Source organism: Triticum aestivum, chromosome 7B (assembly GCF_018294505.1).
Source record: "Triticum aestivum cultivar Chinese Spring chromosome 7B, IWGSC CS RefSeq v2.1, whole genome shotgun sequence".
Lineage (NCBI taxonomy): Eukaryota > Viridiplantae > Streptophyta > Magnoliopsida > Poales > Poaceae > Triticum > Triticum aestivum.
Genome location: NC_057813.1, coordinates 203,493,426 through 203,508,775, shown reverse-complemented (window position 1 = coordinate 203,508,775; position 15,350 = coordinate 203,493,426).

Genomic DNA, 15,350 nt, shown 5'->3' with positions numbered 1-15,350 from the left:
AAGAGACTCAGGCTCCGGGAAGAAGAGGGTGGGAGGGCGGGAAAACAAAGGCAACTTGGAAGGGGAAACGACGTATATCTTGAAGAGAAAACACCGGTTGAAAGAACGCAAAGGCTTCACACGAGTAGGATGGATACTCGATTATGGACTCCGGCTCTGAGAAGGAAAAGGGGTGGGTGGGTGGGAAAAGAAAACAACTGAGGATTGAACTCAAAGATGAAGAGGCTCGAGTCAACTTGACGAGAAAAGCACCGGATGCAAAGAGCTGGGGAACAACGATCGAAAAACCAACTACGTGATCCTAAAGAAAATTTTGAAGGGGAAGAGGAGTAATTCAAAACACCTACGTCAAGATTCCTGACCAGAGCGACGAAGGGGCTGAGGAGTAAAAAGAATTCCTACTCTCCGATGTAACTAGACTCTGAAAATAGTTTTCTTCTAAACTCAACAACGGCCAAACTACACGATAAATCAAATGGGCTCCTAAGGTCGGTCGAGGCTCTGATACCAACTTGACACGCCCAATATGTGATATTATCCTAAAGAGACTCGAAGGTCCCACCAAGGATAGAACCGCATATTGAAACGCTTTTGCAAGGTGGATATCATTACATCAACATTACATAATAGATGGGGATACATACAAGAGGCATACAATGCCACACGAATACAACATCATCATACATAAGAGCACCATCCGACTACGGATGAAACACAAACATAAACTCAAACGACATCCACCCTGCTAGCCCAGGCTGCCGACCTAGAACCTATACCCTGATTGAAGAAGAAGCAGAAGAAGCACTCCAAACAAGTAACATCGCTCTCGCGTCAAGATCATCGCATAACCTGTACCTGCAACTGTTGTTGTAGTAATCTGTGAGCCACGAGGACTCAGCAATCCCATTACCATGGGTATCAAGACTAGCAAAGCTTAATGGGAAAGGAAGGGGTAAAGTGGTGAGGTTGCAGCAGCGACTAAGCAAGTATGGTGGCTAACATACGCAAATAAGAGCTAGAAGAGAGCAAGCGGAACGGTCATGAAGCTAGCAATGATCAAGAAGTGATCCTGAACTCCTACTTACGTCAAACATAACCCAAAACCGTGTTCACTTCCCGGACTCCACCGAAAAGAGACCATCACGGCTACACACATGGTTGATGCGTTTTAATTCGTATCTGGTGTCAAGTTATCTACAACCGGACATTAACAAATTCCCATCTGCCTATAACCGCAGGCACAGCTTTCGAAAGATTATACCCTGCAGGGGTGTCCCAACTTAGCCCATGATAAGCTCTCGCGATCAACGAAGGATATACCTTCTCCTAGGAAGACCCGATCAGACTCGGAATCCCGGTTTACAAGACATTTCCACAATGGTAAAACAAGACCAGCAAAGCCTCCCGCTGTGCCGACAAATCCCGATAGGAGCTGCACATATCTCGTTCTCAGGGCACACCGGATGAGCCAGACGTCGGGTTGGCATAGACCCTGATTGCCCAGGGGGCGCCGGACATCGCTCGGTTTGGACCAACACTTAAACAAGCATTGGCCCGGGGGGGCTAAAATAAAGATGACCCTCGAGAGGGCGACTCCCAAGGGAAAAGTAGGTGGTGGTGAGGCAAATGGTAAAACCAATGTTGGGCCTTGCTGGAGGAGTTCTATTCAAAGCGAACTGTCAAGGGGGTCCCATAAATCACCCAACCGCGTAAGGAACGCAAAATCTGGGAACATAACACCGGTATGACGGAAACTAGGGCGGCAAGAGTGGAACAAAACACCAGGCATAAGGCCGAGTCTTCCACCCTTTACCAAGTATATAGATGCATTAATAATATAAGAGATATTGTGATATCCCAACATAATCCTGTCCACCATGGAGCAAACTTCAACTTCACCTGCAACTAGCAACGCTATAAGAGGGCAGAGCAAAGCGGTAACATAGCCAGTCAATGGTTTGCTAGGAAGGGTGTCAAAGGTTAGAGGTTCATGGCAATTTGGAAGGTTTGATGAGCAAAAGATAGGTAACGCAGCATAGCGATAGAACGAAGCAACTAGCATAGCAAAGATAGTAGTGAGATCCAGGGTAGCGGTCATCTTGCCTGAAATCCCGCAAGGAAGAAGAATGGGTCCATGAAGAAGATGAACGGATGAAGCCGAACCAAGCATAGACGAACGAATCCTCACGATCGCAACGAAACAGGAACTATCGAAAAGACGCACACAACATAGTAAACACACCACACATAGACAAGACATGATGCACAACAAGCATGATGCATGACAAAGCTACATGAAGCTACTCATGGCAAGAGATGGTGCAAACAAGAGCAACACATCAAGGCAAGTTTAAATGAGGCCGGGAACAACATATAACAATTCCGGTAAGTCCTCATATGCAAATTTCGAAATTGGTCCATATCTGAATAAACCTTATGTTCAAGTTGTTAAACAGCAAGTTAAGATGCACAAAGATGATCTAAACGAGATTCTAGTCAAGTTACATATAAAGTTCATTTAGTTCGGAGCTACGGCCTAGAAGATATGAGCAAAACAAGTTAAACATGGCATAGATGCAAAATGCATACAAACATCAAGCAAACACCTCAAAACAAGGGTGCAACATGATAATATGAAACTACATTCAATTCTAAGCAAGTTTCATATAGAGCACACTCAAAACGGAGCAACGGTTCAACACACACACATGAAACAAGTTTAAAGGACAAGTTATCCAAAACAGCAACTAGGCATCTTGCAAGCATCAAAACAACATGCTACAGCACCACAACATAATAACAAAAGGCATGGGCATAATGTACAGGTAAAGCATAACAAAACATGAACACTGAGCTATCTCCAGAAATCACTAGAACATGCTCAAACACACATAGCAAGATTGCAAACAATAACAATTCAGACTTTGTAGAAAATAACATCAGGTTGCAATGTTTAGAGCTATCAAACAACATGTTACAGGAACTTATCATGGCAAACAAAGGCATGTCATGATACTACTAAATGCATAAAACAAGAGTCCCTTACTGACCATGAGCCAAAAAGGATCAGAAAATATGATGGCACCCATGTAAACATAGCAAGTTATATTACAGATTCATACATGGCAGGAACAGAATTATGAAGGCATGTTGATGAGCTTGTGCAACTCACTGCAGAGCAATACATGGCATGGCAAGGCAACCAACAGTAAGAAGACATATTTGTGAAGCTAAGCATGGCAAGAGCAAGTCCATAGGGTGCATGGAACACTAGCAAAACACATGGCAACAATTGAACTTAATGTTAACACGCTGACAGCAACATTATTTAGCAACTTTGGAGCAAGATTACAACAAGTTAAAGTAAGCTCTAAATGCTACCAGGGGCATGGATGGATATAGCATGACATGTAGAACAAAACATATTTAGTGAACATCTCCAGATTATGCATAGAATGATTTGTAGCAGCAGGTTTACATAGCATCACGAAATAACAGATTCAGCCTAGCAAAACAGTAACAGCAAGTACACTACTTAACAAGCTCGATTCACTCACCACAAGTCATTGCATGACAAGATAAGCATAGCATCATCAATAAGACATGTTTATGAAACAAACCAAGGCAAGAACAAGTTCATAGCATGCAAGGATCAACTATAGCAACCTTGGCAAAATTGAATAACATGTAAACAATCTGGCAGGAAACATTTTGAAGCAAAAGTATTGCACGAAAATGACATGCTAGAGTACTCCATAATTGCAAGCAGGGGCATGAATGGATAGAGAACAATGTTCAAAACATCCTTACTGAAGTAACTCAAAATATGCATGGATCTCTCTGTAGCATCAAGTTTACATGGCATCAAAATAACAGCAGAACAGGGACTAAAATCAGCAACATCACGATGCCCAGTTTGCATGCTTGTGCTAGTCACCACATTGATCACAAAAATACATGGTAAGCACCCCTGTAAAGATGGCATGGCATAGTTCAAAACACACGTAGACATCAACCTCATAGGATGCACACATCAATCATGGCAAAAATGACAAATGAGCATGTTATAACAGTTTCAGCAGATTAACATCATGAAGCACTCTTGCAACGATGATTCAGGCATCAAGATGACCTCAAATGAACATGATGCAATGGAATGAAATGAAGAACTCGTTGAGACGAACAATTTGACATATCACACGCACGAAACGGAGCAATATGCATGGAGATAAGATGCGATGAATAGGGCATGAAAATGTTACAGATCTGGGGACTTAGCCAAATTGACCCCATTCGAGATGAGCGTAAAATAGCTATAGTGCGCGCGGGCAGAGACTAGGGTGAGGTTGCTCACCAGAGGGCCCGGGGGCCGGTCAGGTTGGGCTGGGCCTTGGAGGGGAGGTCGGCTGGGCCGGTCGCGGGGCCCACGTGACCCAGGCGAGAGGAGCTCGTCCTCCTCCCGTGCTCCTCACGGGAAGGAGGCCATGGCGGTGGCGACGAAGACAGGGAGTGCCGGCGAGGTTAGAGGCAAGGCATGGAGGGGCCCTGGTGGATCCGGGCAGATCCGGCGAGGCCGGATCCATTCTGGGCGGCGACGGCGGCGCTCGTTGAGCTAGGGGCGGCGCCATGGCGGGGTTCCTGCGAGGAGAGAGAGCTCTGAGAGAGAGAGAGAGAAGCGAGAGGGAGAGGGGAGACGGGGAGGCGCTACCTGGCGGAGGCGGCGTCCACGATCTCCGGCGGGGACTGACTCCGGTGACCCGCCGGAGCAGGGAACGACGACGGGAGGCGAAGTTGGGGCATGGCGGCGGCGGGGCTGACGGGAGAAGGGCTCGGGGAGCCGGGCAGCGCTCGTTCGGGCGGATCCGGGCCCGTCGCGGCCCAGAGCGGGCCGGGGATGGGCTCCGCGGGCCTGTGCGGTGTCTGCATGCTGGGGAGGCGACGTGGAGGCGGGGGAGGGGACGTGGCGGCGCCCGGTTGGCCGGGGCGACGCCTCAGGTGGCGGCGCAGCCAATGGCTACGTGCCAAGTGGCGCCCGTGAGGTGGAGAGCGGCAGTGCAGGCGAGGAGGGGGCGACAAGTGGCGGCGGGGAAGAGGGCCGGCGTGGAATTTGAGGAAGATGCGGCGGCTGAGAGGTGGGAGGAGGGGTAGGGTAGGTTTAGGGGCTAGGGATGCCCAAAATGAGTTATGTGGGTGTTTATATAGAGAAATGGCTAGGGTTAGGGGGTATTTAGGAGCGATTCGAAGCGTACGATCGCGATCATGCGGCTCCGGGCAAAGGGGGGACTAGGTGGGCTGCAGGAGGGCTGTGTAGATGAGTTGGCCTGAGAGGAGAGAAGAGAATAGCAGCCCGGCAATGGTTTCGGAGACCGAAACCGTCCGACGTTTGACCGACAATGATGCCGCTATAAGTTTAACGGTTGGGCTATCAAATGGACTCCGAATGCAATGAAACTTGGCAGGCGTCTGTCTACACTATAATAAGACCGCACGACAAGTTGCAACCCATTCCGAGAACATTTTTATGCCACTTATAAAATAATATTTCGGAGGTGCCGCGGGCGCGTGCGAGTGTGGTCTGGACTCCGAACGGACAACGGAGAGAACCAGGGGAACCCGAACGGATGCGAGTTTTGAAAAACATGCGGATGAAATGAAGATGATGACATGGCAAAATGCAACACGCAAGCAAATGACATGGCAACGGAGGCGAATAACTGGAAGACACCTGGCGCATCGGATCCGGGGCGTTACACAGTGACCAGTAGTCGAGCCAGGATGTCGAAGAAGCTGGTCAGCAGGGCTTTGGCAGGCCACAACTTTATATAGAGCTCTTGGAGCACCCGCCTCACCACACGGAATAGCTCTGTGAGCTGCTTCATTCGATGATTCAGCAGCTGTCACGATGGCGACTCCTAGAACTACTACCGGAATGCCCTCTCCTCCTCCTGGCCTTCCTGTTGGTCAAAGTGCAGGGTTGCATCCGGCACGCTCTTTGGGAGATCGACGAAGACCTCTACGGAACACCACAGCTGGGTGAGCTCGACACACCTTTGCTGCAAACACGCATTGAAGTAGATATGGCTTACCCGCGGGTATTTGCTCCACTTGCTGCAGCACCTCGCGGTCGGCCCGGGCAGTGGTCTGGAGCTTGGAGTGTGCAAGTTGGAGCTTCTTGAGCTCTTCTTTCGCCTGCTTCTCCTCCACCTGAAGTTTATCGCATGCTTTGAACACACCCTTCAGGTCTCCTTGATTTCCAGGACACGCGCCTGGTTCTTCTCCCTAGTGACCTTCTCGAGAGCACGAGCCTTCTCCACCTTCACGGCCGTAGCCCTTGCCGCTCCACCTCCTGTCAAGACTTCTTGAGCTCGGCCTTGAGCCCCTCAAGCTTGGCCATGGCCGCTGCCATTCAGATAGTTCGGCATTAGCTCCTAGTTCAAAGACAACACACAGCACGCTTTTCGTTTTCGAAGTAACATTCAAGGGTGTGAAATACTGGCCGCTTACCTTGGGACCGCTCCGTTGGTTCATCAGGTTAATGTCCTTCTCGGACCTCTCGAGCTTTTGGTTTACATCCACAATCGCCTCAAAGACGGAGGTCGGAGCTGAGGTAGAAACCTGCAAACAAGGATTTTTTTTACATAAGCCCAACAACCAATTCACTGAAACTACGGACAATCACCTCATAACATTGGGAAGCATCGTCCAACTTCTATATGATCCCAACACCGGTTTCTTGAAACCAGCCTTAGGCTAAGGGGCAACTCACTGACCATGTCGTTTAGGAGGCGATGAGAGTATGTCCTCAGACAAATACATCAATTTACAAACTCAAACAAATAAACTATTTTGGCATAAGGGCTGGAGAGTACCTCGAATCCCGTAATGAGGCCCTTGAAGGCTTCTCGCATTTCGGTCTCCGTAGACCGAAAGCCCTGGAGCACTGCGCTCACCAAGGCACAGTGCTCTTCGAGGGAGGAGCCCATCAGGGCTGCCTCCGTCTCGTCAGTCCACCCCACACTAGCCCGCCTTTGACGGGGAGGTGGGGGTGGCAAGACCTCAGACCCGAGCACCTGGGTGTTGGGCATGGGGGTCTCTAGCTGCGGCGATGGAGCCGGAGTGGACTGCGGCTGGGTGATAACCCACAAATATAAGGGATCGCAACAGTTTTTGAGGGTAGAGTATTCAACCCAAATTTATTGATTCGACACAAGGGGAGCCAAAGAATATTCTCAAGTATTAGCAGCTAAGTTGTCAATTCAACCACACCTGAAAGACTTAATATCTGCAGCACAATATTTAGTAGCAAAGTAGTATGGAAGTAACGGTAACAGTGGCAAAAGTAACAGTAGCAGTTTTGTAGTAATCATAACAGTGGCAACGGAAAAGTAATGAAGCAAAGATCAATATGTGAAAAGCTCGTAGGAAATGGATCAATGATGGATAATTATGTTGGATGACACAGAACTAGCTCCAATTCATCAATATAATGTAGGCATGTATTCAGAATGTAGTCATACGTGCTTATGGAAAAGAACTTGCATGACATCTTTTGTCCTACCCTCCCATGGCAGTGGGGTCCTATTGGAAACTAAGGGATATTAAGGCCTCCTTTTAATAGTACCGGACCAAAGCATTAACACTTAGTGAATACATGAACTCCTCAAACTACGATCATCCCCGGGAGTGGTCCAGACTATCACTCCGGGCTTGCCGGATCATAACACGTAGTAGGTGACTATAACTTGCAAGATAGGATAAAGAATACAAATATATTCATGAAAACATAATACATTCAGAACTTAAATCATGGCACTCGGGCCCTAGTGACAAGCATTAAGCATAGCAAAGTCATAGCAACATCAATCTTAGAACATAGTGGATACTAGGTATCAAACCCTAACAAAACTAACTCGATTACACGGTAAATCTCATCCAACTCATCACCGTCCAGCAAGCCTACGATGGAATTACTCACGCACGGCGGTGAGCATCATGAAATTGGTGGTGGAGGATGGTTGATGATGATGATGGCGGTGGATTCCCCTCTCCGGAGCCCCGAACAGACTCCAGATCTTCCCTCCCGAGGAAGAACAGGGCTTGGCGGCGGTTCCGTATCGTAAAACGCGATGAATCCTTCTCTCTGTTTTTTTCTCCCCGAAAGTGAATATATGGATTTGGAGTTGAGGTCGGTGGAGGTCCAGGGGAGCCACAAGGTTGGGTCGCGCGCCCCCACCCTTGTTGCCAGGGTGTGGGCCCCCTTCACTTGATTCTTTCACCTCTATTTTTTGTTAATTCCAAAACTTATCTCTGTGAAGTTTCAGGTCATTCCGAGAAATTTTTATTCTGCACAAAAATAACACCATGGCAATTCTGCAGAAAACAACTTCAGTTCGGGTTAGTTCCATTCAAATCATGCAAGTTGGAGTCCAAAACAAGCGCAAAATAATTTGGAAAAGTAGATACGATGGAGACGTATCAACTCCCCCAAGCTTAACCCATTGCTTGTCCTCAAGCAATTCAGTTGACAAACTGAAAGTGATAAAGAAAAACTTTTACAAACTCTGTTTGATCTTGTCGTTGCAAATATGTAAAGCCAGCATTCAAGTTTTCAGCAAAGATTATGAACTAACCATATTCACAATATCTTTTAGGTCTCACATTTACTCATATCAATGGCATAATTAACTAGCGAGCAATAATAATAAATCTTGGATGACAACACTTTCTCAAAACAATCATGATATGACATAACAAGATGGTATCCCGCTAGCCCTTTCTGAGACCACAAAACATAAATGCAGAGCACCCCTGAAGATGGACTGGCTAGACATTGTAATTCATGGTAAAAGAGATCCAGTCACAGTCATACTAAATATAAATTAATAACAATGCATACAAATGACAGGGGTGCTCTCTAACGGGTGCTTTTTATAAGAGGATGATGACTCAACAATAAAAGTAAATAGATAGGCCCTTCACAGAAGGAAGCAGGGATTTACAGAGGTGCCAGAGCTCAAGTTTTGAAAGCAGAGATAAATAATATTTTGAGCGGCATGCTTTCATTGTCAACATAACAACTAAGAGATCTCGGTATCTTCCATGCTACATACACTATAGGCGGTTCCCAAATAGAATGGTAAAGTTTATACTCCCCCAACACCAACAAGCACACTCCATGGCTGGTCCAAAACAACGGGTACCATCCAACTAACAACAGTCCCGGGGGAGTTTTATTTGCAATTATTTTGATTTGATTTGCTTTGAGCATGGGGTTGGGCATCCCGATTACCAGCCATTTTCTTGTGAATGATGAGAGGAGTCCACTCATCGTGAGAATAACCCCACCTAGCATGGAAGATATTTACAGCCCTAGTGGATACATGAGCGATTCGAGCATACAAAATAGATTATCATTTGAAGGTTTAGGGTTTGGCACTTGCAAATTTACTTGGAACGGCAGGTAAATACCGCATATAGCAAGGTATGGTGGACTCATATGGAACAACTTTGGGTTTATGGAAGTGGATGCACAAGAAGTATTCCCACTTATTACAAGTGAAGGCTAGAAAGAGATTGGGAAGCGACCAACTAGAGAGCAACAACAGTCATAAACATGCATTGAGATTAACCAACATTGAGTGCAAGCATGAGTAGGATATAAATCACCATGAACATAAATATCGTAGAGGCTATGTTGATTTTGTTTCAACTACATGCGTGAACATGTGCCAAGTCAAGCCACTCGAATCATTCAAAGGAGGATACCATCCTATCATACTACATCACAACCATTTTAATTTTCGTGTTGGCACGCAAGGTAAACCATTATAAGCTCCTAGCTAATTAAGCATGGCATGGGTAACTATGATCTCTAATTGTCATTGCAAACATGTTTCATTCATAATATGCTAAATCAGGAACAATGAACTAATCGTATTTACAAAAACAAGATAGGTCGAGTTCATACCAGCTTCTCCTCATCTCAATCATTTCATCATATATCGTCATTATTGCCTTTCACTTGCACGACCGAACGGCGTGGATAATAATAATAGTGCACGTGCATTGGACTGAGCCGGAATCTGCAAACATTAATTCAAAGGAGAAGACAAGGTAATACGGGCTCTTTGTTAGATCAACAATAATGCATATGAGAGCCACTCAACATTTTCATCGTGGTCTTCTCCTCTCGACCCCCAAAGAAAAGAAAAGAAATTCAAAGAAACACACTGAAATATTTTTGGAGTTTTTGTTTTTCTGAAGAAAGAGTAACAAGAACGAGAAAAACTATTTACATGAGAAAGCTCCAAACAAACAAAAGAAGAATGAGAAATCTTTTTCGGTTTTCTATTAATATTACTACTAAGCATGCATAGAAAATAAACTAACTACAACTAACTTTTTTTTATTTTCTTAAGGTTTTTCAAACACACAAGAAGAAAGCGAGAAGAATAAATAAACTAACATGGATAATACAATGAAAAAGTATGAACACCGACAACTAGAATGAGTGTGTGAACATGAATGTAATGTCGTTGAGAAATACGTACTCCCCCAAGCTTAGGCTTTTGGCCTAAGTTGGTCTAAGCCCATGGCTGCCCTGGTGGATATCCAAAGTTGTAGTCGGGGTTGTACTGAGACGCGTCAGCCACTGCCTGAAGTGCTGCAGCATGGAGGCGAGCGGCCTCCGCTGTTCTCTCATACTCATTTGCTTCCTCTCTAGTTATAAAATATCGCCCATTTGCCTGAAAGTTAAAGAAAGTTGGAGCAGGAAGAGTAACAAGGATGGCGCGCCGTCTATCAAAGATTAGTCGGTACTGGAGGATCTGTTCATTCCTCTTAAGAAATTGGTAGCGTACCAAAGCCTCATAATCTAAAAAAGCAGGTGGCAACTCCATATCATACCCTCTAATAGGTACACCCAAATAGTTAGCTAAACGAGTTGCATAAATCCCACCAAATAAATCTCCATCTTTAGCATTATGGTGTAACCTCCTAGCAACAATAGCCCCTAAATTATATCGTTTATCATCCAACACCGCACACTTAAGGACACTAAGATCTGAAGCACAAAGGTGGCTATGATCATGTTTACCATTAATGCATCTGCCTATGAAGAGAGCAAAATAATGTATGGCAGGAAAATAAATGCTCCCAATGGAGGCATGTGTGATATTTCTGGTTTCTCCAACAGTGACGCTAGCAAGGAAATCATTATATTCAGATTTATGAGGCTCACTAAGACTGCCCCATTGTGGAATTTTACATGCATCACAAAAGTCTTCTAGTTCCATGGTATAAGATTCGTCATAAAGATCAAACAGGACAGTATGAGTGTTACGCTTAGATGAAAACTCAAACCTCCGCACGAAGGAATCGGTGAGATAATGATACTGTAAACATTTGTCTGATAAAAAATCCTCAAGGTCCGCATTTTGTACATAATCATAGAATTCATCCTTGAAACCTGCACATTTCATAAATTCATCCGACGGCCATTCACATGGCTTCACTTGAGCTTCCCTTGGTGGTTCAGGGTCCAGTTCGTGTATCGAACGCCTTGGTGCTTGTTTTCTTGAAGAACCACCTTGGTACATTCTCCTAGAAATTTTTCTTTCTCTGAAAATTTCTAAAAAATTTAGTAACTCAAAATAAAAATGAGCCAAACTCAATAGAATTGATAGCAACTACTCCTACAAGTGCCTAGAGGCTATATCATGCATCAAAACTACTTAGGACCATATAAATTTGACATGCAAGCTCAAGAATAAGGTCACCAGAGCAGCAAAAATTTGCAATGTATAAAGCACTAGAACAAAAACTAATTGGACAGTTGGTGGAGTCACATACCGAAGAACAATTGCCCAAAGCAGTTTTGTGAATGGAGCTTTGAGCAAGGAGATTGAAAATGGCAGCGAGATGAGCAAGAACACGAGTTTGAGCTATGGAGTGATTTTTTATGGAGGAAGAAGGAGTGGATGGGTGCTGGAATAAGTGGAGGGGGCCACGTGGAGCCCATAGGGTTAGGGGGCGCGCCCTCCACCCTTGTGGCCAGCTCATGAGGGCCCCTGGTGTGTTCTTTGCACCAGAAATTCTAAAATATTCTATAAAAAATCATATCCAATTTTCAGGGCATTTGGGGAACTTTTATTTTCGGGACATTTTTTTTATTATTGCAAGGATAATTCAGAAAATAGACAGAAAAAACTAATTTTCCTTTATTTATTCTAAATAACAGAAAGTAAAAGATGGGTACAGGGAGTTGTGCCTTCTAAATTCATCCATCTCATGCTCATCAAAAGGAATCCATTAACAAGGTTGATCAAGTCTTATTAACAAACTTCTTCCTAATGACATGAAACCGGAGAATTTTCGAATAACACTAGGTTACCTCAACGGGATATGCATGTCCCCAACAATAATAATATCATATTTCTTCTTGGCAATAGGAAGAGGGAATTCAAAACATCCAATAGTAATAGTTGGAATTTTTCCAATAGAATTAATACTATGAACTTGAGGTTGTTTCTTCGGAAAGTGTATTGTATGCTCATTACCATTAACATGAAAAGTGACATTGCCTTTGTTGCAAACAATAACAACCCCTAAAGTATTCAAAAAGGGTCTACCAAGGATAATTGACATATTGTCATCCTCGGGAATATCAAGAATAACAAAATCTATTAAGATAGTAACGTTTGCAACCACAACAGGCACATCCTCACAAATACCGATGGGTATACCAGTTGATTTATCAGTCATTTGTAAAGAAATTTCAGTAGGTGTCAACTTAATCAATTCAAGTCTATGATACAAACATAAAGGCATAACACTAACACTGGCTCCAAGATCACATAAATCAGTTTTAACATAGTTTCTTTTAATGGAGCGTGGTATAGTTGGTACTCCTGGATCTCCAAGTTTCTTTGGTATTCCTCCCTTAAAAGTATAATTAGCAAGCATGGTGGAAATTTCAGCTTCCAATATCTTTCTTTTGTTAGTAACAATTTCTTTCATACACTTAGCATAAGGAGGCATTTTAAGCATATCAGTCAAACACATACGCAAAAAGATAGGTCTAATCATTTCAGCAAAGCGCTCAAAATCCTCATCATCCTTTTCCTTGGATGGATTAGGAGGAAAGGGCATGGGTTTCTGAACCCATGGTTCTCTTTCTTTACCATGTTTCCTAGCAACGAAGTCTCTCTTATCATGACGTTGATTCTTTCATTGTGGGTTATCAAGATCAATAGGAGGTTCAATCTCTACATCATTATCATTACTAGGTTGAGCATCAATATGAAAATCATTATTAATGTTATCACTAGGTTCATGTTCATCACGAAATTGTGTCTCAACATCAGAAATAGAAATATCATTGGGATTCTCAGGTGTATCTATAACAGGTTCACTAGCATGCAAAGTCCTATGAATTTTGTTTTTCTTTTTATTACGAGGACTAGGTGCATTAGTATTAGTTCTCTGAGAATCTTGCTCAACTCTCTTAGGATGACCCTCAGGATACAAAGGTTCCTGGGTCATTTTACCACCTCTAGTCATAACCCTAACAACATTATCATTATTCTTACTATTCAACTCATTAAGCAAATCATCCTGAGCTTTAAGTACTTGTTATACTTGAGTTGTAACCATGGAAGCATGTTTACTAATAAGCTTAAGGTCATTAATAGTTCTACACATATAATCACCCAAGTGGTCAAGCATGTAAGCATTATGTTTCAATTGTCTACTAACATAAGCACTGAAGTTCTCTTATTTAACAATAAAATTATCAAACTCATCCAAGCATTGACTAGCAGACTTATTATGAGAAATATCACCTTCATCAAATCTACGGAGAGATTTTACCTCTACTACCTGTATTGGGTTATCAAGACCATGTGTTTCTTCAATAGGCGGTAAATTCTTAACATCTTCAGCTTTAATACCTTTTTCTTTCATAGATTCATTTGCCTCTCGCATATCTTCAGGACTGAGAAATAGAATACCACTTTTCTTTGGAGTTGGTTCCGGAAGTGTCCAATCATTACCATTACTCAATATATTATTCAATAGCAATTAAGCTTGCCCAATAGTTCTTTCCCTGAAAACACAACCAGCACAACTATCCAGGTGGTCTCTAGAAGCATCGATTAGTCCATTATAAAAGATATCAAGTATTTCATGTTTATTGAGAGGATGATCAGGCAAAGCATTAAGTAATTGGAGAAGCCTCCCCCAAGCTTGTGGGAGACTCTCTTATTCAATTTGCACAAAATTAAATATTTCCTTCAAAGCAGCTTGTTTCTTATGAGCAGGGAAATATTTTTGAGAGGAGTAGTAAATCATATCCTGGGACTACACACACAACCAGGATAAAGAGAATTAAACCATATCTTAGCATCACCCTTTAATGAGAAAGGAAACAATTTGAGAATATAGTAATAGCGATTTTTTTTCCTCATGAGTAAATAGGGTGGTTATATCATTTAATTTAGTAAGATGTGCCACAACAGTTTCAGATTCATAACCATGAAAGGATCAGATTCAACCAAAGTAATTAACTCAGGATTGACAGAGAATTCATAATCCTTATCAGTAACGAAGATGGGTGAAGTAGCAAAAGCGGGATCATATTTCATTCTAGCATACAAGGATTTTTCTTTCAGCTTAGGTAACAATTTCTTAAGATCCTCTCTATCATTGCAAGCAAAGAAGTCTCTAGCAGTTTCTTCATCCATAACATAACCCTCAGGTACAACAGGCAATTCATATCTAGGGGGAGAATCATAATCATCATTTTCAACAATATCATCAGTTTCGTAATTTCATTCTCTCTAACCCTAGCAAGTTGTTCATCAAGAAATTCACCTAGTGGAACATTATTATCATACATAGAAGTAGTATCATCATAAGCATCATGCATAGCAGAAGTGGCATCATCAATAATATGCGACATATCAGAATCAATAGCAGGTGTAGGTGTTGCAAGTTTACTCAAAACAGAATGAGAATCAAGTGCAGAGCTAGATGGTAGTTCCTTACCTCCCCTCGTAGTTGAGGAAAAAATCTTAGTTCTTTGATCTTTCAAATTCCTCAGAGTGATCAACAGATATAAATCCCAAGTGACTCAAAGAACAGAGCTATGCTCCCCGGCAACGGCGCCAGAAAGAGGTCTTGATAACCCACAAGTATAGGGGATCGCAACAGTTTTCGAGGGTAGAGTATTCAACCCAAATTTATTGAATCGACACAAGGGGAGCCAAAGAATATTCTCGAGTATTAGCAACTGAGTTGTCAATTCAACCACACCTGAAAGACTTAATATCTACAGCAAAATATTTAGTAGA